This window comes from Pogona vitticeps, chromosome 5, assembly GCF_051106095.1.
Source record: "Pogona vitticeps strain Pit_001003342236 chromosome 5, PviZW2.1, whole genome shotgun sequence".
NCBI classification, from domain to species: domain Eukaryota; kingdom Metazoa; phylum Chordata; class Lepidosauria; order Squamata; family Agamidae; genus Pogona; species Pogona vitticeps.
Window position 1 is genome coordinate 49,156,759 of NC_135787.1, and position 26,078 is coordinate 49,182,836.

General features: G+C 41.7%; 1 protein-coding gene across 1 annotated transcript in view; it reads right to left on the minus strand.

The window, feature by feature from the left end:
- Positions 1–26,078, minus strand: part of LOC144583214 (uncharacterized) — a 386,279-nt gene that overhangs the window by 110,616 nt on the left and 249,585 nt on the right. The window lies entirely within an intron of this gene.

A 26,078-nucleotide genomic window follows, 5' to 3' on the forward strand; every position in this document is an offset into this window, starting at 1 on the left:
GGATAAAAAAGTAGGTCTTATGTAACTAATATGTCCCAATGGGGGAAAAACCATCTTGCGAAACAGGGTCCCCCCCAAAAAAAACCTGTCTTGCAAAGCAAAGACCCAAACATCGTCCAGCGAAAATCGCCCATAGGAACAATCATTTTGTGAAGTGCAACATCGCTCAAAAAATCATCATCTAGCAAATTTGTCATTTTGTGAGGTAATCGTCTAGTGAGGCACCACTGTAAGTCATGTTTTTGTCCCACTAGCATATACATTGCAGTTCCTTCATAAATGTTAAGTATTCTAATTTTTGAAAGGGACAATAGATTGTCCTGATGATAAAAAAAAAGTAAAATAAAAAATCTGTCAGGACAATTTTCATCCCAGACAATTTTTAATTTTTTAAAAAAGTTTGTGAATGAAACATGGGGAGAAGGTTTACAACTTGTCACATGGCAATGTTGCACAGTGCTTATGTTGTAGGCCTAGTAGTGTGTGTTACCCTTCTTATGGATGGGGGAAGCAAAGGCGTTAGAAAAGCAAATATTTTATCCTGGTCCATGTGATTTAAGTAACATTTCTCATTTCATTATCACCTTATTCAGACGTTTGCTTGAAAGAAAAAGGAAGCAATAAAATTCAAAAACCAAAGCAAACAAAAAAACACCCTCAGTTCTGTAACTCACTAACTCCTCTGAAATCATTCCAGGATCATTTTCTAAATTATGCAGCATTCCCAAAAAAATTGTCAAAATGAGATATTTGCCTTCGAATGTTCATACTGTTTTTTTTCCTCATGTAGAAACAGCAGTGAAGAGAAGTGTCAGATCTATAAAAGGATTAGTTCTACAGATGTAAATATTAGATGCAATGTAGTATTTTCTAGTTGGGAATACTGAGACAGTTATTCTGCTGTAATGATTGCTGTATTGATCCTTGGCATGTGGGCACAGCTTCCTCTATAAGGGGAACACAATAAAAACTAATTCCGTGCATGGATCACATTATTTGGTTCATGGAACAATTTGGCGCTTTAGGACTGCATCCTGATTCTATCTGGAGAGAAGTGGTCCCCATCCAAAGTTGGTCTGGGCCTCAACTTTGGCTTTATTTGACATTTTGGCGCCAGGTCAAAACCTTCCTGTTCCAGAAGGCTTTTAATTGAAATAATATTAATTACATTTTAATTGTTCTGAATTTTTATTGTATTTTAAATGTTGTAAGCCGCCCAGAGACCTTTGGGTAGTGTGGGCGGCATATAAATAAATAAATAAATAAATAAATAAATAAATAAATAAATAAATAAATAAATAAATAAATAAATAAATAAATAAATAAATAAATAAATAAATATTTGGAAATTTGGATTTCAAGCTGTTCCACTGACTTGCCATGGAAAACCAAGACGACTATACATTCAGGTTTTATAATGACATATGAAATTTGAAGTTGCTGTAGAACCTAAAGAGGAGCATGCCTGCCCAATTTCAGATATGTTGTTTCAGGGAATTGTGTACAAAGCAATTTTAAACTCTTTCATTTAAAAAAAAGCCCCCAAACAAAACAAACAAACCAAAAACCAAAAACTCAAAACAATTGTTTAATAATAAGATGACTGACCAAAACTGCCCATTCACACAGCCTTTTTCTTCTCATGGACCCCTAGTGCTGCAAGCACATTCCTAGAACCCTCACAAAGTTTTCCAATTTTATGGCTGAAGAACTGCACCAGAGAAGAGGAGGATGGATTAGAATATTCCACCTAAAGACAGCACACTGCCATTGGACAGGCAAGCAAGCAGAAGACAGGGTGAGTGTTATGGCGTGAAGGGGTACATTTTACTACCTAAACCACATGGAGACTTACACAACATAAGCACATTTTAGTGCTGAAATGAATACATTAGAAAGACAATTATCACTCCGCCAGGTGTGGAACTGCTATGGTGGGGACACTTTGCCCTCCTGCCTGGAGAATGGCATCACAGAGTGATGACACTGCTCTCAGGGAGGAGAGGAGGGACAGAGCCTTTAAAAGGCGGCGCCCCTCTTGCCCAGCCTCTTATTCCATTGGCTGAGCAAGAGGGAAGCTGCGCTGCTCCAACAAAAACAGTTTCACTTTCCGCACATGTGGCTGAGCAAGAAGCCTCCAGATTTTTGGGTCATGCAACGGCCCAGCCCCTGGTTGCCTTTTACCTGTTTGTTGAAGAAGGGAGAAGATTGGGGGAGCCTTCCCCCTCAGCTTTTTGTTCTTTAAATTGGAAGCCTTAAAAAACAAAAGGAGTTGTGAATGGGGTGGCAGAAGAGTTTTTTGAATTGTTTCATTAGTAATATTCAAATTTAGTTCATTTAGTATAGGGGCAGTGGCATTTTTTTAAAAAAACTAATTAAATTAAATAGTTATAAATGGAAATATATTATTTTTAAGTAAAAAAAGAGAAGGGAAACAGTAAGCCCTAGGGGTGGCTGCTAAGCAACCTGTTGGGCTCAGCCTAGTGGTTGTTGCCCAGCATATTTTTAAAAAGGAAGCATTTGGGTTGGTTGCCAGTGTCATACTGGCAAAGCTGAGTGAACTGGAAAGGAAGAGAGCCATGGTTAAGGAGACAGCTAATACGGCCACCCCAAAGAGGTCACATAGAGAATTTAAGGTGCATAGGATGGCTGAGTTGAGACAATTGGGCGATGTAATGTTGTCATGTATTGCTCTTCTAGAAAAAGAGTGTTCTGCTTTGGCAGGAGTGTCTTCCATGGAGTCAGTAGGTGGCAGTCACCAGACCATGTGTATTGATACAGAAGTGGGCATGAGACCTGACCCTCAGGCAGTGCCAAGTAATCAATGAGAGGAGCCTGGTGAGGAGGAGCAGATCCATCTAGCAGGGTTTGTACCATCAGGGAAGCAAATGGAGGTTGACTGTGCTCTACCCAGCACTAGCCAACAGACGGCAGAGGTGCCTCCCACCAACGTGGGTGTCCCGGCACTGCCGGTAACAGGTGAGTCTGTAGCCAGAGCATACATATCAAATATGGAAGGGATGTGGCCTTGGGGGGGATGTTAGTCCACCAGCTTTCTTCTAGTTGAATTCTGGTTTGCTCCCTTTCACCATAGGAGGGGTTCACCCACATCAGTAGGGCCCGTACCAGCTTCAAAGCCTTGGATAGTGCCCTACCCATGGTCCTTTCCTAGCCAATTGCCAGGGTTTGTTGAAGGTCTACAGCAGTTTAACCACTCCACAATTCCAAGCACTGAGTATAATTCGGTGCCTAGGGGTGCTCTTCCATATGGGGATCAATCTTTGCCTTTGGGTGACCACCTTCTCCCAACTACAAAAGAGAAGATTTGAAGAGGCAAATATGTTGATGTATGCAAACTCCTGAATAGAAAAAGTGGAGGAGAAAAGGGGCTCCAAAAAGGAGGATAGGGAGAAAGAGAGATTTAAGAAAAAGAAACCAGAGATATGCTGGGCAACCTGACTACCAGGTTTTTATATATACACTGGTACTACAGTGAAAGCAAACCCTTCAAAGGGCTTTTGCCTTAATACAATATTTTATTTTATTTATTTTATTTATTTATTTAACTTATATGCCGCCCACTCTACCCAAAGGTCTCTGGGCAGCTTCCAACAATTAAAATTCAATTAAAATACAATAAAAGATAAAATGATAAAAATACAATAAAATTGCCATCAGGACCCACAGTTAATGTTATTTCAATTAAAAGCCTTCTGGAACAGGAAGGTTTTGACCTGGCGCCAAAATGTCATCAATGCCGGTGTCAGATGAATTTCAGTCGGGAGGGCATTCCATAGTCTAGGGGCAGCTGCCAAAAAGGCCCTTTGTCTGCTAGCCATCCCTCTTACCTCCTTGAGGGACAGCTCTTTCAAAAGGGCCCCCTGGCTAGATCTTAACTGCCGGGTAGGCTCTTATGGAAGGAGGCAGTCCTTCAGGTATCCAGGGCCCAAGTGGTGCCTCGCTTGATGACAGTAATCAGTTCCAGCAAAATCGCTGTAGAACGAAATTGTCATCAAGTGAAAGTAAAAAGCCCACTAGAATGCATTAAAAACCGGTTAATGCATTCTAATGAGTGAAATACCTCATCATCCAGCCAAGATCCTCCATAGGGCAGCCATTTTCCGGTGCCTGTAAAGTGAGGAAACACAGCAGGGAGCCATTTTACACAGCAGGGAGCCATTTTGAAAGCCCAATGATCAGCTGTTTTGATCATCGTGAAGCAGAAAATCGGTTCTTGAAGCAGGGAACCGATCATTGTAAAGTCATTTTTTCCTATCTAAACATCGTTTTGCGATCGCAAAAGCAATTGCAAAAACCTAATCGTTAAGCGAATTTGTCATGGAGTGGGGTAATCGTTGAGCAGGGCACCACTGTATAGATTATACAATACAATACAGGGCTTATGTAGATTTCCCAGGCCATGTGTTGCTGCTCTATGATGAGGTGTTTCATCTGAGAGTGGCGATACATCCCAAGATGTGCTGGGGTGTATATCACCACAGTTTCTGGTTGCAGTTAATAACCCCTTCTCGCCCCAACCTGGGTGACCATTTTGATAGTGGACATTTGATTCAGAGATCCAGCGATTACAATATTCAGTCCGCTCTGGCAGGCCAAGTGGTCCAACCCCACCTGGTCTACTAGAAATTTAATGCCAATGGGTTTTACAACTGGAATCCATGCAGATTCTGCCATCAATGCTCAATATACCGGGGGGGGGGGAGCCATGGTTCAGCCACATGCTTTAGAGGATGCCCAAGACCAGGTGGCAACAAGGATGGTGATGTTCCCAAGTGGCAGCCAGCAGGTCCATCTGCCACTGCAAAAGGGCCCCATTCCAATTAAACTGACAATATTAGCAGAATGGTTGCTTTCCTATCCCCACAAGGAACCAGCTCAATATTTGCTGGATGAGTTCAAGTTCAGTTTTAGGATCCCTGTTCAAGTTGCTAGGGTTGCCGCTTCGGCAAGCAATTTGAAATCAGTAAGAAGTATGGAAGACGTTGTTTGGGAGAAGATTAAGAAAGAAGTTGCAGAGGGGTGGGTGCCAGGACCTTTCACCGAGCCACCTGTACTAATTTTGCTAGTTTCCCCTTGGGGTGGTGTTCAAAAACATTCCAGGTGAGTTTTGCCTCATTCATCATTTATCCTACCCCACTGGGGAATCAGTCAATGACAAGATCTTGGGTAGACCATGGCCTATAACAGTGGATTATTTACAACAATACGGTGTCTACGTCCATCATAAAGGTTTGGCTCCTTGCACCATTCAGGGGAGGATGTCTGCTCTGGTATTCTACACCAAGGCGCAGGGTTGCCCTGATCTGGTGAGTGATTTCAGGATCAGGAATATGATTGAGGGTTGGAGCAAAGAAAGAGGTAGGCAGGAAGATAGGCAGACAGATGGGTCAGGTTTGAAATGTTATTCGCAATGACCTTCATGAGGTCACATTATTTAAAGCAGTGACTCTTTGTGCATTTTGGGGGATGTTTAGAATTAGCAAGTTGGTAAGGGCATCAAAATCAGACATTTCAAAGACGGTGTTACAGATTGATGACTTATTGGTCTCTGAAGACAGAGTTTTTTTCCATCTCCGCTGATCTAAGATGGATCAAGTAAGAAAAGGCCAATTTATAAGTTTAGGACATTGTTCAGTTGAAGAACTATACCTGGTTAGGGCTATTTCTGATTATGTTAAGGTAAGAGGGACTTCAGCAGGCTATTTATTTTGTCATAAGGATTGCTCGCCCCTCACAAGATACCAGTTTTGGACAGTCACCTCCTGTGGGCTTCAGGAAGTGGGCATTGTAGGGTCAAAATTTGTCACCCACTCTTTTAGAATAGGTACAGCAACAGCTGTAGGATACAGGGAGGAGCAGATAAAGAAAATAGGAAAGTGGTCCTGACACAGGTTCAGAACTTGTATACGTTCTCTCCCACAATAGATGCTGGTGTTTGTTTTCTCTTTCAGGCTTCGAGGCAGTTACCACCCAGTTGTGAGTTGTTTTGTATGACCACAGTTATATTCATTGGGCAGCGAAGTATGCTTTGTGGACCTGTTGGGGGGCCATAATTTAGCTTGGGAGCTCAGGCCATATGGAATGGAAGGGGAGGAGGAGTATGCTCTGGGATGAGCTCTTTGAATTGGCATCCCAGAGTATTTGAGAGGCGCCCCCTGATATATTGTTGTTCACCTGGGAGGAAATGACTTAGCTCAGAGAACAGGCAAGTCATTGATATTACAGGTGGTTGATGATTTGCAGACCATAAAGGCCAATTTTCCTGCAACAAAGCTGGTATGGTCAAACATGATACCAAGAATAGTATGGAAGGTTGATTGGGACTCTAGATGCATTGACCATGCACAGTGTGGTATGAATCATGAAGTAAGCCGAGCCATGAAGGCTGGACTGGGGTCAGTGATAAGACATCATGACATAAGGGTTTGCCATCCAGAATTGTACAGAAGTTCACTTGTCTGATATGAGCATTGGCCTTTTTCTGAGGGAACTACAAGAGGGGCCTTAGGGCCAAAATTTTCAGCTGGGATGGCAGGCTTGGGCATATAAATAGTCCCATGCCATGGTAGGTAGTGTGAGGGGAAGAGTCGGGGTGAGTTCATGGTGCAAAAATATTCCATCTCCCTATCAGGTAGAGCCAATAGGGCCTCGGACAAGAGGTGTTTTTTTTTCATAAGTGGACCTCCCGGGCAGCAGTTCACATAGGGTCATGAGGCTCGGTGGGCTGAGATAGTGGAGGGTACCTCTATCACCTGAAGATGTGCTGTACAGATGACAGCACAATTCAGAAATAGGAATTTGCCCTGCATTAGAATGATCCGGAGGTAAAGGCTACACTGGATTTGGAGAAATATCGCACTACCTTAGGCCCCCTTGTAGATGGGAGTTTTAGTTTAAATAGTTAATAAAGTTGTGGCGCAGGTTTTAACCCAACATCTTGTGTCTCACCTCTTTGTTCTGGGCTGAGTGGGCAAAGGAAAGTCTTGACAAAAGGCTACAGAAGGCACATTAACAAGATCAAAGTTAAGGAAAAGATATAGGTTAAACTCAGAGTCCAATCAACACAACTACTCTCTCAGAGGTCTTTCAATCTGACTGCAAGTCATACTGCTAAAAATATGACAACCAGTTATGTGAGATAATTGAAGATATAACTTTGGTGGCTTTATGCAATCCCTGAACACCAGCACTGTAATTGGAGAGTGATGATTCTTGCCCTGAATTTCATATCGGAGCTGTAAAAAAAGGAAGTTAACTCTCCTGCTGATGACACCACTTTGTTGGAGGCGCATTTCTGGGGACACATATTCCCGTTCATTTTGCATGCTTAAATATCTGGATTGGTTTGAAGCACCCCAGACACTTTCATTTCTCCCTGCTATTGAATTCGATTATTTGATTCCTATCCAGACCTCAGACAAATTAGGCCAAACTGGTTCAATTCAGTTCAGAATGTGGGACTAGGCTGAATCATATGCACAATTCTAATAAATATATAGTCACTTATGTTTGCATTTTTGAAAAGCCCCCTTTATAAATTCCCCACCATGTGCTTCCTGCATGTGGTGGAACATATGTATGTTCAGCTGAATGACAGACTCTTTCTTCAAGCTGCCCACCAAAAGTACAGAAATCAGAGAACCAGAGATGGTAACACTGAGTAGGGAAGGTGCGGCTGCTTTCCCTCTTCAGGCATTCATGAGTGTGTGGGAAAGAAGAGACTTTTCAAAATGCAGGTTAAAGGGATTCAATTCAGTATATGCTTCCCTTTTTAGATGAACTATGTACTTATCTATGACAGCTCAGAGAAGTTACTTGATTGGACTACATCTTGTTTGGTGGAGGGATTCTAGCAGCTTCTGATCCAAAAATTACCTTCCCAAGCTCTGATATTTACAAAGACAAGTAGTTTCTGGATAATCTGATTGACATAAAGTACAGTTGTGGGCTTTCACAGATTGCAATCTGTTTCTTCATCAAATGAAGACATTTGTCTGAAGACATGGTTTGTAGTCTACAAAACCTCACACTAACATCAATCTGTTAGTCATAAAGGCACCACAGGACTGTAGTTTTAGTTTTAGCTGTCATGCTGAAACAGATTAACACAGTTACCTTTCGAAAAATTGTTTAATGATCAAGTTTCAAAGCTGGCAGACTCTGAGATCAAGGCTTTCACCAATATTCTGTGCCATAGTCACCTCTGCATTGCAGGGAAATTGAATTTCTAAGTTAAGTTCACTAAACTGTGTGTCCTTAATGCATATTTTTTGGGGAAGCTGGCTAATCTTGATTTAGAAAACCATAACTGATGTGAAATGCACCACTGATGTGCCTTCTCACTGCGTACTTAGTTCCAATAGTTAATAGTCCCCACCATTAAAAACAATCTGAGACTTCTTTCTAATTCAAATTTGTCTGGCTTTAACTTGCAGCCATTAGTTCTTATTATGCCGCCTTCTGCTAAATTAGAGTCCTTTATTACCCCATTACATTTCCCATGTAAAGGTGCTTATTCAGTGCAATCGAGTCACCACTTAATCTTTGTTCGATAAACTAAATGGGCCAAGCTATTTCTGATAAGTGTAAAAGTGTCTGAGATCTACTCTATTTCTATAGTTCTTTCCAGGTGGTCATAGACATTTCTAGCCCAGTCACTTGTGACTTCACAGGAACAGGCACACTTGTTTCTGCTCCAAAGATGCCTGTTCCCTCAAGTAATCCAGAAATAACACATTGTTTGGAAGACTGCATTACTGGCAATAGAATTGTCTGCAATACATCTGATTGAGCAGGAACTAAAAAAGAGAGATTTGGTGGGATGAAAGAGAACTAATATTGTCCCTCTTAAAACTACAAACTATATCAGAGATTGGATTATAGGTTAACTGTTGATATGCTTTTGTTGACAGAAATCTATACATCTATTCGAAAGATAACTCTTCCTTTGCAAATATAGATATAATACTTTTTAAAATTAAAAATGTTATTGAAGAAAATCCAGTTTTATTAGAGCTGTGCATCTCAGAGTTTGACATGGTGAACAGTCTTCATTTTGTATTGCATCAACATGGATGACCAGCTGTGAGCCAGGATATAAACTGATTTGTGACTGTAGGAGAAAAATACTAACAAACTTATTTTTAATAACAACAGGCATGCTAGTGGGATCAACGATTAATTGTACCAGGATAAAAGGTGTCTGATAAAATATTTTTAAACCTTTTTTTTCTTTTTTTGCAACTTTCATAGCACTTCCTACCTCGGTGTGATTCATAATGAAGACTAACAAGCACCAGTGTAAGTTAAATATCTGTTTTCACATTTCAGCAAGCAGTGTTAACATGTAAGAAGTTTTAGAAATGTACAATATTTAAAGACATTGAATACATTATTACCTATGAACTGATTAATTTTATTCTTAGTGGGAAGGCTGGAAGGTGAAGCTTGATGTAATATTTTTATTTTAATAAGAACGAGTTAACTCCTCAGTGTGCTGTCTCCCCCTTTAAAGGCACAGCAGCCTCTAATGATGGGATCTACTCTACCTTCAAATTAAAAGTTAATTTCAAGTATGAAAAGGATGGACCTACAGTTTGAAATTGGTTATTTGAGATGATCTCATTGAGCATCTGCATGTAGACTATGATTTTACTGAAGCATGTGAGAGCACTGATAAAAAGCAGTGTGGAGGGAATTAAACTAATGAGAACAGCTGGGCCAAAAGACTATAGAAAAATGAGAACTTGGTGGTGAAATTGCTAGGGAGTGACTTTAAATATGAAGTTCAAATAAAAGAGAAAGTTAGAAGGTGAAAGGCTGCTGGGATCAGCCATTATGATTAAGCCTGAACAAAGTTCAAATAGGAAATCTTGTATTCAGCTTTGTGTTTTGTATCTCGTAAGAGGAAAGGAAACTGAAGAGTTTATTCTTTAAGTTCAGTTTTATTCTTTAACGTTCAGTTTTATCAGAAGACTTACTCGATCTCACTGATAGACACAGCAGGAGGTAAGCAGATTTTGGAAAACAACAACAACCCTGAACCATTGAATAATGAGCAACTTTTTCACTACTTATCAAAATCTAAATGGTGCACATACTGTATAAGTTACTGAAAGTTTTGCAAGTCACTTTTCACTCAGGTTTTCATGTAACTATCCCATCCTAAGATACTCAAACCTCATTGAAAGCATACTGGTTCTTTCCTGGCCTAAATCCAATTGTTATCAACAACTAGAACATAACCATTAAATAAGTGGAAAGTAAAAAGAGTGCTGATTTAGCAAGTTCTGATGGAATAATACACAGAGGAATTATACCAGAAAGATTTGGATATCCCGAACAATCCAGATAGTGTGGTTACTGACCTTGAGCCAGACATCCTGGAGAGCAAAGTCAAGTGGGCCTTAGAAAGCATGGCTAACAACAAAGCCAGTGGAGGTGATGGCACTCCAGTGAAACTGTTTAAAATCTTAAAAGATGTGCTGTTAAGGTGCTACACTCAATATGCCAGCAATTTTGGAAAACTCAGCAGTGGCCAGAGGATTGGAAAAGATCAGTCTACATCCCAGTGCCAAAGAATGTTCCAAATACTGTACAATTGCACCCATTTCACATGCTAGCAAGGTTATGCTCAAAATCCTCCAAGGCAGGCTTCAGCAGTATGTGGACTGAGAACTGCCAGAAGTACAAGCTGGATTCCGAAGAGGCAGAGGAGCTAGAGACCAAATTGCTAACATGCGCTGGATTATGGAGAAAGCCAGAGAGTTCCAGAAAAATATCTTCTTCTGCTTCATTGACTATGCAAAAGTCTTTGACTGTGTGGACCACAGCAAACTATGGCAAGTCCTTAAAGAATTGGAAGTGCCTGCCCACCTTATTTATCTCCTGAGAAACCTATATGTGGGACAGGGAGCAACAGTTAGAACTAGATATGGAACAACTGATTGGTTCAAAACTGGGAAAGGGGTACGGCAAGGCTGTGTGTTTTATATAACATTTCTCTTATCATTTGCTTGGCTCATCAGACCCAAATATTTATAATATTGTACTTCCCCTGGACTGCAAGGAAAACAAATCTATCCATTCTGATGGAAATCAACGCTGAGTGCTCACTGGAAAGACAGATCCTGAAGCTGAGGCTCCAATACTTTGGCCATCTCATGAGAAGAGAAGACTCCCTGGAAAAGACCCTGATGTTGGGAAAGTGTGAAGGTAAGAGGAGAAGGGGACGACAGAGGATGAGATGGCTGGACAGTCTCTGCGAAGCTACCAACATGAATCTGACCAAACTCCGGGAGGCAGTGGAAGACAGGAGGGCCTAGTGTTTTCTGGTCCATGGAGTCACGAAGAGTCAGACACAACTTAATGACTAAACGCCAACAACATGGAATCAAAGGGTCCAATCCAATTGGATTTGGAGCAGTATTCACAAGAGAACTAGATTTTTAAAATTTCTTCTTGATTTGGCAAAAAAAGAATCTGGTCTGTGGCTGCGCCTCTGAAAACATTTCTTTTCACACTTTTATTATGCCCATTTGCAAAATTTCCCAACATATTTCCATGATGATAATCATTTGTGGGGTTATCTGGATAGCTCAGTGGTTTAGGTAACTGGCTGAGGAGCCAAAGGTTGGGAGTTTGATTCCCCACTGTGTCTCCTTGGAGAAGAGCCAGTCTGTGTGGCCTTGGGAATGCTGCACAGTTCCAGGATGCCCCCAGAAGAAGGGAATGGTAAATCCTTCAGCCCAGATCTCTGTTGTTCTATTAAACATGCTCAGTGCTTATCAAATGTCTGGATTTCTTGTTCAAGAGATCCATTTTAAGTTGCCAATTTTTGTACAACTACTGGATGTATTTTATGCAAATAAAAAGGCTGCTAGATAATTACTTTTTTTAAGGATAAAAAAAGTTAGGTGTTTCTTATCTCCAGTTTCTTATCTCCAGACATGAATGGTCACAAAAATGTCTGAAGTGGGGAGGGAATCACGTCTATATTTAAAAAAATCATAACACTAATACCATTGACCAGAGCATCCTCTGAAGATGCCAGCACAGAGACTGGCGAAACGTTAGGAGGAACAACCTTCAGAACACGGCCAAAGAGCCCGAAAAACTCACAACAACCACTAATACCATTGATCCAAATGCCACCAAAATTGACACAGAACAACAGACCATTTACTGTGCCAAATTTGGTGCTGATCTAAAGCCTGGCTTCAAATTTATGACTTTTTGCTTGGGGTGCCCCCATTTTTAGAATTGCAGAATGTTAATTTGTTCTGCTAGCACAATAACATCACTGTACTGTCATGCAGTGATAATTTGTGTGTGAGCATTCATCCCATAGATTTAACTGGAATCCAGCTACATACTAGTAGGTTTCATGTAAGAGCCTAGCTCAGCCTGTTTCTTTGGAGCAAAAACTTAATTGTTTTTGTAATTGTTTATAAGCACTGTACTTATCCATTATTTTCTTTTAAAAACCAAAGTTTTTTTAAGGGGGGCACTCAGAAGTCATGACAAATAAGTTTTTCCTTCTTTAGCTTGGAATGGTGGCAATGGCAACTATGACTCAGAGGGGCTTGTTATCATTCAGCAAAGTATAACTGAGCTCTGCATTTAATTTATATAATAGGGAGCAATACAAATGGTACAGAAAAGCACGGTGGCAGAAGATTAAACCAGTTCAGTTAGCAGCATGGTGACTCACTATAGAGACGATCTCTGATGCAGCGCTTGTGGTTGCCAATTTCCACAACCGTCAGGATGAGGAAATACAATGCCAGTCACAGCAAGAATGTTTTTCCTAAATATTTTAAAGTCAGGAGGACATAGTTTAATATATGGCAAGTGTCAGAGTTACAATTTTTTTCCTCATGTCACACTTCCTCTGAGGGATAAACGACACAAGCTATTATCAAAAGAGGAAATTGTACGTGTGTAGAATAAAGGAACAAGAAATAAACCTGCATCACTCGCACAGTTTGATTCTCCATTAAACTATCTTTACAGAGGCACCTGCTGGTTTGGCTTAGACCCTGCTTTAGTAAGAGCTGTCCTCACAGTGCTATCTTACAAGAACAAAAGCCTAGAGTAATTCTACAGTATTCAGTAGATGGAAGCTGACCTGGTTAAAATAGTGTATTTATTTTTTTTATTTAAAATATTTTTACCTCACCTTTCTCCTTAAAAAGGGCCCAAGGTAGCTCACATCATTAAAAAGGTGATATTTAAAAACACAAACAGTAAACAAATAATAAAAAAGAAACAAACATATATGACATTAAAAATTGTAAATAAAATCAATACTAAAAACATACTTAGAAGTAACAAGGCACAACAATCTTTTTGAAAACCTCTCTCAGATAGCCAGTCACTAAGGGAAAGCCTGCCTGAAAAGGAAGGTCTTTGTTTACAGAAGGACAACAGAGATGAAGCCAGGCTGGACTCCTGTGGGGGAGAGTTCCAAAGTCTGGAAACACTGACAGAGAAGGCCCTCTCCAGTGCCCCACCAAACAAACACACCCGTGAGGGTACTGGGAACAACAGAGAAGCCTCCCTTGATGATCTCAACACCTGGGCAGGCCCATAAAGGCATATGCAGTCCATGAGATAGCATGTAGGTGGTGTTAAAAGGAAAATGCAAGGTCCCGCCATTAGGTTGTATGAGGCCATCACCTGATTTGGCAGGGTACTAGTAGAAGCAAATTTTTTTGAGAGAGGTTTTTGTCAGCTCAGTAACCTGCCCCTTTCAATTAATGGGCAGGGGGTGCCACCTCCTTCTTTGCCTCCTCCTTTCCCTTCACACACATGCACAGGTAGGCCACCACAGTTCCGGGCTACCATTTTCAGGCAGGCAGGCATGCAGGCAGGCAGACAAAGACAGTAGGAACAATTGTGTCCCCCCCTTTTTTTTTTAGATGGAGCTGTCACATCACTTCTCTAGAAAGTATGGGTGTGAAGTGCAGGATCTCTTCCTGATACTTTGTCCTCCACCTCCTTCTTGGGGAGGTGGTGGATACCCAGAGCTGAGATGACATTTTCCCCTCAGCTGATGTGGACCACTTGAGCAGTGTTTTGTCTTCTGCTTCAAACAGCAAGAGATCATTCTTCCAGAGGTTATATTTTCAAAATCACTCGTATTTTCAGGATGCTGCTCTAGAAAATTGAGTCTGGATCAGGACCATCTATCCTGAAAGTACCAATAAAGAAGGGAGTATAAGGCAGCCAAAGCTTCAAAATTATGTTGGTAACAGGCGATAGTTTGGCGTATGGCTGTATGTCTGAAATGGACTGCAAGTACCTCCTTGTTCAGCCATGGAAACTGACCAGGGGGACTGGAATTGGTAAAAATCACTCCTTAAATGTCTCACTTACCTTGAAAGCCCTAATAAGGTTGCTATAAGTCACTTCCAAGTTGATGGCACAAAACACACAGAGACATAACTAAAATAAATGCCTTTTCTTTTTCTTTTCATTGTTGTCTCCTGTGTCAAATTTAATATTTCTAGTTGGGTCAGGTAAAGCTGTCCAAGACAATTGACAGAAGTGCACAAGGTAATTCCAAGATACTTTCACGTTGATGGTAGTTTCTTGAAGCTTGCCAGTCATGGTTTTGGTCCCAGATGGGGAGAGTGTGGAGCCCCTCTGAGACAACCAGTATCACCCATCTACAATTTAAGGGCACAGGAGGGGAGGAACTCCCTCAGCCTTCGAAAAAAATGTTGCCAGCAGGGGCAACTCACTGTTATCAACAGTACCTTAAACTCATGGTGCAGTATAGCTCATCCTAATTTTGTAAAGGGATGGTTGCTAGGCAATATTTAAGGTAACTGTTCCCATTCTCTACACCATTTCTGGGAAAAGAAATCAGAGCAGTGGGAGAGTATTTCTCAAAGATGTGGATTACCACTAGTAGTGGCTATGTAGCAGAGCTCTATTCTTTCCCTCTCTCTTTTTTCACACTACTATTGCAGCTAGCAAGAAAAGTTTACACACTGACCACCTTGCTGAGAGAATATTTCCTCACAATATCCTCTGTTTTGTGGCATTCTAGGGTACTGTGATGGCAGTGGTGCCAGGGGGCACACCGTAGATAAAGGGGAAAAAGTGCAAAGTGGGTTCTTTATTTTAAGATGAGTAAGGAGAAGCAAAGTTTTAGAATGTTTCTGAGGGGGAAATGCCTTCTGAGAAATTCTGGCTCATCACTAGTTGTCATTCTTCAGAGTTCAGCACTTTCTTCAGGACCTCCCATATGCTACAGTGTGGAGGGGCTTATTGTTGATATATTTTGTCTCTAGTGCATAATCCTTATAATTCCTTCTACTGGCATAAACCGTATAGTGGGTATCACAAAGGCAGTGTTGTATCCAGCCTGAGGAAAAAGCTTAAGATAGTGCTGTGCTATAATGTATTCTTCAATTCCTCGAAAGTTTTATTTCACCAAAATGTTTCCTGCCTCAATTCAGGCCCTTTTAGGAAAAAAATGGTTGTATTTTTGGCTTTCATTTCTCATGGTGGCCAAGGGTGGGGACAGGTATTGACAACATTTTCATTCTCAGAGATTTCTCAAGTCACATCACGTCAGGACTGCCTATTGAAATGTGTCATGCAGCAATAAGATTTCAAGGCTCACTGTCTTCTCCTCCACCCCATTTATTTATTTATTTGATTAATTGTTGATTGTTTTGAATAGGAAACTGCCAAATTCTCTTCATCTTCATGTCCTTTGTGGTAAACCCTGCACAGGAAAAATGTCAATTTGTGCAGTTTGGGTTTTCTTCAGCATTTTTCACGTGAATCTTTCTTGTTTGGGAGAGATGCCATTCTGTGCAAGAAATGTAATAATCCTACACAGTTTGGCATATCTATCAGAAAAAAAACAACAGGCCACAAAACATCTAGGAAATCTCACATGATTTCCCCTGAGATTTCTTGCAGGAGGGTGATCTTATACCCCAAACAAACAAACAAACAAACAAAAACAAAAACTTTAGTTGGGAGGACAAAACTGTGAGAAAAACAACAACAAATCTTGTCCTTTATTTTTCCCTCAGTTCCTTTCTGAAAGTAACAGGCAGCAATATTCCCATCCCCAGTCAAGGATGTACATTTGTGGGTTTTACACATCCTCCCTCTACAGCTTCAGCATCCATCTAGCCTTTTTGATCTGGAAAAAGGGTATTGGAAGAGTTAGTTGATGATATATTCCTTGGGTATTAACTGAAGTACAAGAAGCTAGAAAAGCTGCTTGCCACATAGATGGTTGAGTCAAGGACAGAATATTTGCATACATCCCAGCCACTGCATAAGTATGACAAGCACAAGAACCTCACCTATAAGAATTTCTCCAATATGTCTCCAATTTTCAGATTATGTTTGAAATGAATTTTTCCATGCTGTTTTGAAAGAGAATGTCTGATATTCTAAGGACAAAATCTTGAGCACAGAACTAATGTTTATATTAGTACAATCTAGTTGCTGTAAATGCTGTTATGGCCCTTGTAGTTTACTCAGTGTCAAGTGCCTCATTGCATTGTTCCTAGACTGGTCATGGATATGGCATTCTGGTTACTTTTGAACCACAGATCCCAGAATTCTCCATTCTGGGAGTACTAATTGACATCTACAGAAACCTAAATGTGGCTCACCTGGGAGAAAGGCATAAGATAGAAGGCTTCAGCTATGCCTAACTACCTGCTAAAAAAGGAAGCCTCCAGCATAGAACTTTCTCCCTGATAAGCCATGTTTAGTTGTCTGTACCTGTTTGTCTGTCAGATCGGGCTGATAGTGGACGGACGGACGGACGGACGGACGGACGGACGGACGGACGGACGGACGGACGGACGGACGGATGGATGGATGGATGGGTGGATGGATGGATGGATGGGTGGATGGATGGGTGGATGAATGAACCACCCAACTAGCCAACAGCCACTCTGGATGGTTTACTAAAAACAAGAAGGAAAACAAAAACAAAAAAACCCAAAAAACAAATAAATAAATTAAAATCATAAATCTTAAAAGGACAGAACTTTGACATATAATAGAAATAATAAACAATTAAAACACATACTATAACAAAGGAAATAACAGCTAAACATTTAAATTGGTGGTAATTTTATTGCATTTTGGCTGTAGCAGCAGTTTAGGTAAGCCCCGTAGATGGAATATTTTGAAATGCCTGCCGAAATAAACAGGTCTTAAGCTGTTTGAAGACACCCAGGCAAATAGTGGGTGGCAACTGATTCCACAGCTGAGGAATGACCACCAAGAAAGTCCAGTTCCTTGGGCTTTGTGTATGTGTGTGCGTGCCTTTCTTGTGGTCAACATCCTCAGCCATCCCTGCCTGGGAGGAACAAGTAGGGCAGGCAGTCACAGCTGGGAACAGGCGTTCTGCCAAGTACCAATGTATTTTCTAAAACACAGTCAATATGTTCAGCATATTGCTTGACATTTGGAGTCAAGGAGAACTGTGTCTACAGATTTCTTCATAGCTCTAAGACTTTTGTATTTTACAACTCTGAAATATTTTGTGCATATGCAACGTAGAAGCAATGTAGATAAATAAAACTTGTAGAATTAGACAAGCTAATGTTGCCTGGAATTATTGCAGAAATATAAAGACTTATACCTTGATAATGAGATGAAGTTTGATAGGACTGTCAATAATTACTTGGTTAACCCTTTATTGGAATATGAATACAGGCTTCTGATCCCCCCCCAAGGGGAGATCTATAAAATTATGTAGAACCCTTAGGGATGATTAAGAATCAGTTATATGATTTGATATTTACTTTCTTCCAATGCCACAGTTCATTATTTTTCTATGATCAATTAGGACCATGCATTTCAATTAAGAATGGAAAACTAGGCTCCATTTTTTATTTGATCTACTTGACATATCTTCCTTCTGTTTCAAAGCTGTTTGTTTGTTTACTTGAGAAAATTGACAGGTTCAATTGTACTGGCACATTTTTCTACATATCAGCCAGGCAATACAAAGCACTTACTGAAACATCCACAATGTCCAACAACCTCTGGAGATCCTAAAATCTTGAATATTTCAAGAGGTTGCTGTATGGATGATCAGGAAATGCTGTTAAACAATGTGTTTTCCATGTTCTGCATTCTGAACAGTTTCTTTTGAATAAAATGGCAATGGTCCTACGGCTGTTCCTTGGAGAGACTAAACTAATGTACTCTAGTTCTCTGGAAGGCAAAATAAAATGCTGTACCTGTCAGTCACCTACCAATTCCTCATCCTCTTGAGGAATTCAAGAGGATTAAAGGGGAGAACCATGTGAGACTCAAGTAGACATTTAAATAAAGACTGCCTCAAGATATGTTGGTGTCTCAACTGCAACAAATAATACTGTCCCCTGATGTCAAAGTACACAGTACTCCAAGCTAATCAAGTTACTTTGGCACCCATGACAACAAGTCCCATGAAGACCTTTCATCATTCCTGGAAGAAAAAGAAGGAGCAGGAGGAGGAGCTGAAATTGTTATTTAATATCTAACAATTTAGTGTCCTTTCATGGCACCCAAAATCAGATTCATTCTCCTGATTTTAGGGCTAGCCCTGAAATAAATCCGAATATGATTATCCCAAATAAAATTATAAATATACATTTTATGTAGAAATTGCTAGCCAAATTCTTTGTTTCTGTATCTTTATACACTTGTCTTATATGTTTTTGTAGCAGACTATAAGGACAAAACAGAACCATCATCGTTAAAGAAGGCTCCCCAGAAGTGCCAGATTTTGTATATCATGAAAGAGCAGCAAGTTTTTAATATTTTAATTATTGGATGTTTATTGCTAGAGAAGGATAAAGGTTTTCACCAGTACTTTTGTAAAAAAATAACATGCCTAGCATTGAGTGTCATACAATTACACTTGGGTGACTAAGGGAAGCCATTCAATGCTGTCCCTCAGGCAACACAACACATAACACTGTATTTATCACTTGTCTTTTAAAATCTACCTTGGTTGATGAGTGTTACATAACAGCACTGATGTTACCTGTCTGTCATGGGTTTGGAGGGAAAGTTCCATCCTATGGGGAGTGGAAGGCGGGACATCAGGAGGAGGGGCTGTACTGTATAAATATGTGATGCCTGTGTGGTGAAGAGGAGATGCTGAGACAGACTGTGAGACACTGGGTTGGGACGAAGCAGCAGCTGGGGAAGAAGAAGCTGTTGTGGGAGTCTGGGTGTCTGACAGGGTACTACTGTGTGTCAGAGTACCAACCTGATAAGTTCAGGTGTCTGTGGGTTAGCCAGAACTGATGGGTTCAGGGTCTGTGCTTTAAGTTAAAGGTTCTAGGTGAACCAAACTGTATGCTTGTGTGTGTGAGAATAAGCCACGTTACTTTATTTTATTCACCTGATTGTTTTATTTACCCTGTTTGTATTTAAAATAAACCTTATTCTTTTGTTGTTTAAAAATCCATCCCTGGTCTGTGTGACTTATTATAGGGAATGGTTGGTGGCAGCTTAGTAACTGTGTGATAGATCCCAGTAGGTCTGGGTTTGTCACATTGATTGGTGTCCAGCGTGTGGGATACGACTGGTCCAGTTGTCCAGCGGTCCAGCAAAGCCTTGGCAAGTGTGCCCAGAGCAAGGGGGGTCTAGTCAGGGACAGTCTGAGGCGCGTAGGTAATCTTCTAGGTGTACCTCACGGGGAGGTGCACTAGTAGAAGAACGTGCCAACTGGGGAGACTTAGATTAAGGTGCTCTGAGGCAGCCTGATTTTGGCGGGAAAACGCTGAGGCAAAACTGCGTAGCAACAGTGAGCTAGCTTGCCAGCTGAGAGGCCCAGCAGAGGGGGGTAGGCTCTGACTCGATACTGTTGCAAATTTAGTGCTGAAGAACAGCAGCAATCTCTGGGGAGAGCTGGTTCTGAGGCAAAAAGGAAAAAAGTGGTCGTTTTATTTTGAGGCTTGACTTTTTAAAGCAGCCTGTTCTGAGGGGGGGGTTATGCCCTTGACTCGAAGCCAAGTAGCAGAAATGAGTGAAGTGAAAGACCCCCAGATTGACCAAGGTTCTGAGGAGGAATTTGGCTCAGTGCAAGGTGACAGCACAGGAGAGCAGGACCCAGAACTCAGAAAAATACTCCTAGCCCAACAGCATGAGCTGAGGGTGAGGGAAATGGAGGAAAGATTAGAGAGAGAGAGAAGGGAGGAAAGGGAAAGGCAATTTGAAATGGAGCAAAGGGAAAGAGAGAAACAAAGGCAATTTGAAATAGAGAGATTGGAAAGAGAAGAAAGATTGGAGAGAGAGAAAATGGCGTTTGAATTAAGAAAACTGGAACTGATGAACCAGAACAATAATAACAATAGGGATTCTGAGGGAGGCCAACTGTCTAAAGCTGACCTGAAGAAATTCCCTGTGTACCACAAGGGAGATTGTCCTGAGGTGTTCTTTTCCTTAGTGGAAAGAGCGTTTGTGGACTTCTCAGTGAGGGAAACTGAGAAGATGACCATCATGCGTTCTTTAATCAGTGGTAGCCTGGCTGAGGTTTATGCCGAGATGCCTGAGGAACGGATGAAAGATTTTGCAGAGTTTAAAAAACTGGTGTTCGCAAGACATGGGATAAATGCAGAGCAGCTGAGACAAAGGTTCAGGTCCCTCACCAAGAAGCCAGAACAGACTTTTACCCAAGTGGGGGCCCAATTGGTGAGGCTGCTTGAGAAATGGCTGTCGCAGGAGGGAACAGAGACCTATGAACAGCTTAAAGACTTGATAGCCCTGGAACAGTTCTATTCAGTTCTGCATGGGGAATTGAAATTCCAGGTGAGGGAAAGGAAACCGAAATCTGTGGCAGCAGCCGCAGAAATCGCGGATTTTATCTCCCAAATAAGAAAGCCCTTGGGTGAGGGGAAATCTGTAGGTAAACCCAAAGAAACCTACAGCAAGTACTCTCAGGGACCAGGGAAAAGCCAGCAAGGGGGAGGGGCCCATGGTGAAGGGAAGCCCTCAGGCATGAAACCAAGCCCTCAGAATTTGGAGGGAAAACCCAAACAAGAGGAGAGAGAATCAAAATACACCAGAAAATGCTATTTCTGTCAGGGAAAGGGTCATCTGATCTCAGAGTGTGAGAAATTGAAGCAGCTAAAAGGAATGGTGCCTCAGAATTCTAGTGGGACCAAGCCAAAAGCTGTGTTCTGTGTCCAGCAAGAGCAAGGCTCAGTGTCACAGAGGGAGCCTGTTGCCATGGCTACTCAGTCTGGAACAGCTACCTATGCTGAGCAGGCTGAGGAAAATGGTCCTCTTGTGGAGGTAAAGCGCTGCTTGCTGATAAAAACAGATTCTCAGTTGTTTGAGACAGCCGGGGTGGACGTAGGAATACTTGACCGTCAGTATAGGGGGCTGCGGGACACTTGTTCCCAGGTAACCCTGTGCCATCCCGATATCATTCCCCGGGAGTTTATAATCCCAAATGAGAGCATAAAGGTAGCAGGTATTGAGGGGCAGGTAATCTCTCTGCCAGTAGCAGAGGTACCTGTCAACTTTCAAGGCTGGAGGGGAGATTGGCGGATAGCGATTTCATCTACTCTGCCAGCAGCCGTGCTCGTGGGAAATGACCTGGCTGAACATGTGAAAAGGGTGCTAGTGATTACACGCTCACAAGCCACCACGGGGACAGTTCAGGGGGGTAATGATGAGCCAGAGGCGGAAGCAGAGGGGAGTTCAGAAGCTGTGGTGGAAACCTTAACCACAGACAGCAGATTTGGACAGGAGCAAAAGGCAGACGCCACTCTCCAAAAGTGTGTTGAACAGGTGACTGACGCCCAGCTAACACCTGAAACCCCAGTGAGATTTCTGGAGAAAAAGGGGATTTTATATAGAGAAACTCTGAGGAATATCTCAAAAGGGGGAGATGGGATCAGAAGTCAGCTGGTGGTACCTGAAAAGTATCGCCCCATGATCTTACAAAGGGGTCACTCTGACATGTTTGCTGCACACTTAAGGGTGAAAGGGCCCCTTGATTTGATCAAACAAAATTGGGAGCAGATCACCCAGGATGACCCACAAGACGTTGTGACATACATAGACACCTTGATGAATGACCTAAGGAGAAATCTAGAGCTGGCAGCAGAAAACCTGCAAGCTCAGAAGGTCAGACAGAAAACATGGTATGACCACAAAGCTAGAGAGAGGCACTTTGACCCAGGGGAGGAAGTGCTTTGGCTTAGGCCCTGCAGAGAGAATAAACTGCAGCTCAAATGGGCAGGACCATATAGGGTCATTTCCAAGATGTCAGACCTGAACTACCTAATAGAGCAGGAGGAGAACCAAGCAAGGAGGGTGGTTCATGTGAATGCCCTAAAACCCTACTACAGAGGGGAACAGAGGGTTTTATTCGCGATAAAAGCAGCTGAGAGTGAGGAAGCGGAATTACCCTTCTGGGAGGGTAGAGGGGAAGTAAAATACAACCCAGAGGAGGTAAAGATCAGTCCTGCACTCACCAGAGACCAGCAGCAAGAACTAAAGATGCTGCTTAGTAAATATCAACAGGTGTTTTCCAACAAGCCGGGGATAGTGAAGGGAGTGATGCATCGGATCCACACAGGGGATGCACCCCCGCAGGCAGTATCCCCATACCGAGTAACGGGACCCTATAGGGACAAGGTGCGGAAGGAGCTGGACGAAATGCTGAGGGAGAACATAATCGTCCCCTCTTCTAGTCCTTGGTCCTCTCCGATAGTCCTTGTGGACAAGCCTGATGGGAGCATTAGGTTTTGTGTTGATTACAGGAAATTAAACCGTGTAACCACTCCTGATGCCTACCCAATGCCCAGGCTAGACAACCTGATTGAGACCATAGGGGGTTGTCGGTTCATCTCATCATTGGACCTGGTAAAGGGATATTGGCAATTAAGAATTGATCCCAGGGATCAAGAAAAGACTGCCTTTTGCAGCCCTTTTGGTCTCTATGAGTTTCGAGTCCTGAGCTTTGGTCTCAGAAATGCACCAGCCACATTCCAAAGGCTGATGGACCAGACCTTGGCAGGGCTCAGTGACTTTACAGTGGCCTACATTGACGACATAGGGATCTTCAGTAATACCTGGGAAGATCACCTGATACACCTGGAGTTAGTGCTGCAGAGGTTAAGTGCAGCAGGGCTAACAGTAAAGGCCAGCAAGTGTCAGCTGGGTAGCCCAGAAATAAAATACTTGGGTCACATGGTAGGGGGAGGAATGATAAAACCCCTGAAGGCCAAAATAGAAGCTGTTCGTGATTGGCCTAGACCCAACACCAAGAAAAAAGTCAAATCATTTCTTGGGTTGGTGGGCTACTACAGAAAGTTCATCCCGAGGTTTAGCGAGATTGCGGCTCCGCTGACCGATCTGACGAGGAAGAAGGCTGATGACCGCATCCCGTGGACCAGCGACTGTGAGGCGGCGTTCCAGAGGTTGAAGGAGGCGTTGATCAACTATCCTGTCCTGCGTGCTCCAGACTTCGACCGGGAGTTTATCATCTACACCGACGCGTCTAACAGCGGGGTAGGAGCAGTTCTGTGCCAGGAGGATGAGAATGGTGACCAGCATCCAGTGTCCTACCTGAGTAGGAAACTTCAAAAAGGTGAGAGACATTTGGCAACCGTGGAGAAGGAGTGTTTGGCCATAGTCTACGCGATCCAGAAGGCCAAGCCTTACATCTGGGGAAGACATTTTATTCTGTGTACTGACCATTCACCATTGCAATGGTTAAAGACGATGAAAACCCACAATAGCAAACTTATGAGGTGGGCTTTGAACTTACAGGACTATGACTTTGAAGTGAAGGTGGTCAGAGGGTCAGTGAACTGTATTGCTGACGCCTTATCAAGAAGACCTGAAGACTGAAGACGGCGAAAGAACATGGACTATATGTATATAATGAAAACAAAAAGTTAAAATGTACCTGGTTTTGAATTTGGTTGGTATTAATAAAGGTAAATTGATGTACTGTATATGGTAAAATGTTTAAATGCATATTTGCTATGGTTAACTTTGGATGTAAGTATTATTTGGTATGTATTACTGTTGTTGTGTATTTTATACAGGTTGTTTTTTGGTGAAAAGCACTTTTAGCTTTCCCCCTACAAAACAACTTATAAAGAGGGGAGGTGTTACATAACAGCACTGATGTTACCTGTCTGTCATGGGTTTGGAGGGAAAGTTCCATCCTATGGGGAGTGGAAGGCGGGACATCAGGAGGAGGGGCTGTACTGTATAAATATGTGATGCCTGTGTGGTGAAGAGGAGATGCTGAGACAGACTGTGAGACACTGGGTTGGGACGAAGCAGCAGCTGGGGAAGAAGAAGCTGTTGTGGGAGTCTGGGTGTCTGACAGGGTACTACTGTGTGTCAGAGTACCAACCTGATAAGTTCAGGTGTCTGTGGGTTAGCCAGAACTGATGGGTTCAGGGTCTGTGCTTTAAGTTAAAGGTTCTAGGTGAACCAAACTGTATGCTTGTGTGTGTGAGAATAAGCCACGTTACTTTATTTTATTCACCTGATTGTTTTATTTACCCTGTTTGTATTTAAAATAAACCTTATTCTTTTGTTGTTTAAAAATCCATCCCTGGTCTGTGTGACTTATTATAGGGAATGGTTGGTGGCAGCTTAGTAACTGTGTGATAGATCCCAGTAGGTCTGGGTTTGTCACAATGAGGTTATGGTAAGGTTTAATTTATTTATTTATTTATTTATTTATTTATTGGACTTATATACCGCCCCATAGCGCTACAAGCACTCTCCGGGCGGTTTACAATTTAATTATACAGGCTACACATTGCCCCCCCAGCAAGCTGGGTACTCATTTTACCGACCTCGGAAGGATGGAAGGCTGAGTCAACCTTGAGCCGGCTACCTGGGATTTGAACCCCAGGTCGTGAGCACAGTTTTAGCTGCAGTACAGCATTTTAACCACTGCGCCACTCAAGTTTCGAGAACATTAATCATGTTGCATTAAGCATTAAAACATTCTAACTTTTTCTTTCCTATCTCTGCAAGGAAATGTTACCATGGCAGCTTTTGCTTGCTTGAGAATTTTGTGTTCCCATACAGGCTTTGTCTTGTTTGACGCTTGAATCTCAGGGATATTTGTCTGAGATGTGTTTCTGCCTGAGGAAGCTTTTTACCCATGAAATGTACTGTGCATTATTTTATGTTGCTCTATCCACCATTGATTTGTTGAAATGCTCAAGCATTTCTAAACTGTACTCTGGCAGTTAAAAAAAAATATCAAACCAGAAATTCTGTTAGCACAGTGCTTCACTTACTATGGACATTCTTCAGTGAAACATCAAGGCTTCCTTTTTTCACTGATCAGAATATGGACTGAAGGACAAATTAAGCCCTAAAAGCAATTCTCAAAGTTTGGTTGTCAGTCAATAACAGTATATTTCTAGAAATACACTGCAGCCACAATCAACCCACTTATCTTCAATGGCTTCAATTTCAGCCTTTATAAAGAAGTCTTCAACAGATATATTTGATGTTGTTTTCTTCAAAAGTGAGTCAAAGTTTCTCCTTGTTCCCCAATCTGTGTCTTAGTTCAGGTAATTGAAATCTGTGTGCAATGAAGTTACATAAGTCATACTGAGTATCTCATTCACTTAGATAAACAGCTTCATGGACATGAAACAGTATATGACTTGAGCATTCTCCACATAGTATTCAAACACTAATGTAAATATTATTTTGAATATCTAAAGTAATATACCACTCTGCAAATCATAGAATCATCCAGTCACATAGGTCTCTTAAACAAGCAATTGCCAATTGTCTTTTGAAGAAACCAAAATTTATTTCATTTATATGAAATAGTATGATAGTTCTTTCTAAGCAACAAATAGGTTAAATATGACAAATCTATACCTTTAATATATTTTTTTATAAATAACACTTTAAGGTTCAATCCAGTAAAAAAATGGAATAACTCCCATTGAAATCACCGGAATGTATCTCAGATGAGATGTTTCCAAAATTGTGCTATTGAGGGCATTTATATTGTTAGAACTTGATAAAATGAGGACGGCAAATATTAATGCTATGAT